We start from the raw sequence: 3,703 nt of genomic DNA on the forward strand, positions 1-3,703 counted from the left end.
AATTTCTGGCTTTCGTACTGCTAGGTTGGCAGGAGCTGGAACGAGAGACGGGATCTCTCCCCGTCTTGCGGCACCCGGGTCTTGAACTGCTGAACTACCGAACTTCCACAGCCTGCAGTTCAGCGTCTTAACCACTTGAGCCGCCGCAGCTCCTAGGTAGGCATGAACTCTAATCTGGATAGCCCAATTGTGTCAGATCTTCAGGGTTGACCTTCGTTAGTTCTTGGATGGGAGACCACCAAGGAAGTCCAGGGTTGCTACGCAGAGGCAGGCAAGGGCAAACCACCTCTGTTCGCCTCTTGCCTTGAAAACCCTACGGGGTCGCCAAAAATCTGTTGCAACCTGATGGCATTTTCCACCAGCAGGTAGGCATGTGTGCAGACATCTACCCATCCCCTGGGTGAAAAAAAAATCACTAATGGTATTGTCATTTTTTTTGGGGGGGGCGGGCTTCAAATGCTTTCAGTGTCTTGCCCAAAGACACAACTTAACTTGAAGCCACACAGTGCCCCTTGGGGACCTGAGCCAGTCTCCATCTCTCAGATGAACCAACCGTGCAGGGTTGTTATGTGGATAAAATAGAGAGTATGCATGCTGACCCAAGCTCCTAGGAGGAACAGAGGGGTAAAAATTGAGACTTTGTGTCTAGATCAACTGCAGAGTACATGGAACGCACTTGTCTGGCTACCAGTTTTTTTTGGATGCAATTCGAAATTCTCGTTTTTGATTTTTAGAACTCTAAAAGGCTTGGGACCAATGAATTTCAAGGATTGTCTCTTCAATATCTATTTCCATATCTCTCAAGACAATTTGAGCAGGCCTATCTCAAAGTACCTCCTGCCAACCTAGCAGTTTGAAAGCAAGAAATTGCAAGTAGATAAACAGGCACCGCCTCAGTGGGAAGGTAACAGCGTTCCGTGCGCCTCGGCATCTAGTAATGCAGGCCACATGACCACGGAAATGTCTTCGGACAGCGCTGGCTCTTCGGCTTGGTTTTAGAACTCTAAAAGGCTTGGGACCAACGAATTTCAAGGATTACCCCTTCAACATCTATTTCCATATCTCTCAAGACCATTTGAGCAGGCCTATCTCAAAGTGCCTCCTGCCAACCTAGCAGGTTGAAAGCAAGAAATTGCAAGTAGATAAACAGGCACCGCTTCAGTGGGAAGGTAACAGCGTTCCGTGCGCCTCGGCATCTAGTAATGCAGGCCACATGACCACGGAAATGTCTTCGGACAGCGCTGGCTCTTCGGCTTGGAAACGAAGATGAGCACCGCACCCCTAGAGTTGGATTCGACTGGCTTTCAAGGGTGGGGAGCTGTTACCTTTAGCTTATCTCAAAGTACACTCCTTCCGCTAAGAAGGGCCTATTGCATGGAAAACCGTCTCTGATTTTGATCATGGCAGAACTTGTTTCAGAGGGAGGTGCCCCAGATCTTTCGCTGCTCTGATATGTCAGTGGCAATGAGCCACACCAGCTCAATGGAACCCCCATGTTTCAAGGCAGTCTACCTTTGACTAAGTACTGAGCAGTAGGCTAAAACAACAGAGGCCCATGGTTGCTTTCATGCCCAACTTGTGGGCATTGTGGAGGCCTCTAGCAGTCCACAGAAAGAGGATGTGGGCCAAACTGAACTTTGGGCCCGATCCAGACAGGTTCCGCTTCGGTTCTGTCTCTTTGCACCTGAAGTCAGCTACATGACTTTGGTGAGAGGATCGACAGTACTTTATTTCTCCCTCTGCCCTGTCCCAATTATCACAACAAAAACATTTACCGCAAAGCAAGACGGCAGACAGTGACTGCAGCCATGAAATTAAGAGACGCCTGCTCCTTGGGAGGAAAGCGATGGTAAACCTAGACAGCATAATAAAAAGTAGAGACATCCCCCTGTCAACAAAAGTCCCTATGGTCAAAGTGATGGTATTCCCAGTAGTCATGTATGGCTGCGAGAGTTGAACCCTAAGGAAGGCCGAGCGCTGAAGAATAGATGCTTTCGAATCATGGTGCTGGAGAAGACTCTTGAGAGTCCCTTGGACTGCAAGGAGATCAAATCGGTCAATCCTAAAGGAAATCAACCCTGACTATTCCCTGGAAGGCCAGAGACTGACCTCATTTGGAATATTGTGTGCAGTTCTGGTCACCACACCTTAAAAAGGATATTATAGCTTTGGAAAAAGTGCAGAAAAGGGCAACTTGAATGATAAAAGGGTTGGAACACTTTCCCTATGAGGAAAGGTTAAAGCGCTTAGGGCTCTTTAGCTTGGAGAAAAGACGACTGAGGGGTGACATGATTGAGGTTTACAAGATTATGCATGGGAAAGAACAGGTAGAGAAAGAGGTACTTTTCTCCCTTTCTCACAATACAAGAACTCATGGGCACTCCATGAAATTGCTGAGCGGGCGAGTGAGAATGGATAAAAGGAAGTACTTCTTCACCCAAAGAGTGATTCACACATGGAATTCACTGCCACAGGAGGTGGTGGCGGCTACAAGCTTGGACGGCTTCAAAAGGGAATTAGATAGGCATATGGAGCAGAGGTCCATCAGTGGCTATTAGCCACAAGGTATAGATAGGGGCTCTTGGGCAAGTGATGCTCTGTCTTCTTGGTGCTTGGGGGGGTCAACAGTGGGAGGGCTTCTATTGTCCTGGCCCCACTGGTGGACCTCCTGATGGCACCTGGTATTTTTGGACACTGTGTGATACAGAGTGTTGGACTGGATGGGCCTTTGGCCTGATCCAACATTGGCGTCTCTTATGTTCTTATGTTAAACTGAAGCTCAAACACTTTAGCCACCCAATGAGAAGGGAGCACTCGCTGGAGAAGACCCCGATGCTGGGAAAGATTGAAGGTCAAAGAAGGGGGCGGCAAAGGATGAGAGGGTTAGGCAGTGTGATCAATGCAATGAACACGAAGTTGAGCAAACTCTGGAGGATGAAGGAAGACAGGAGGGCCTGGCATGATGTGGTCCATGGGGTCGCAAACCGTCAGACTCGACTGTGCGACTGAACAACAACAACAAAAAGACATGCATTTCTCTAACGAAATCGCAATGAATCGCAGTCCTTCCAGAAGGATCCGGAAGCCCCTGCTTCTTAATGTAGTGCAAACCGTCTGGAAGGCACAAAAGGGTTTTGATTCCACTGTACGCTGGGGGGGGGAACTCCTTGGCTTTCCCCCGCCCCCCTTTCAAACTCGGCTCTTAAGACAATAAAAACCAGCGTGGTGGAAAAACTGCTTCTTCTCCTGGCTCCGCATGGAGTCCTATTAAAGAACCCTCTGGAAATCTACATTTGGGCTGACCTTCTCTCGCGGCTGTTTACTTCGGGGCCGGTGGAAACCTTCATTATTTCTCCCAATGGCCTTGTTTCCCTTTCGGGGAAGAGCAGTCTTAATCTTCTGGAAGAATTCTGTTGGACTTTGCACTGGCTAACAGAGGTTTTAAAAATATTCTTTAAAATTTTGTTTCTCGGTGTTAATTCCGAGTCACAGCGGTGACTTAATTAAAGGCGGGGGGCCGGGCCGGGGGGGGGGGCGAAGGAACTCAACAGGTAGTTTGGTAAAACACTGTAAACTGGCGAGGCCTTAACGTAAAAAAGGGCTTATGGAGGGAGAGAGAAATGTCATATTCCCATCAAGATAATTAATGGTCTGCCGAGACAGGCAATTAAAGGTTGCAATAACAATCGGCAAGCTCTTTCCC

The sequence above is a fragment of the Gekko japonicus genome, unplaced genomic scaffold, assembly GCF_001447785.1.
Source record: "Gekko japonicus isolate JY-2015 unplaced genomic scaffold, Gekko_japonicus_V1.1 scaffold2663, whole genome shotgun sequence".
Classification (NCBI taxonomy): Eukaryota; Metazoa; Chordata; class Lepidosauria; order Squamata; family Gekkonidae; genus Gekko; species Gekko japonicus.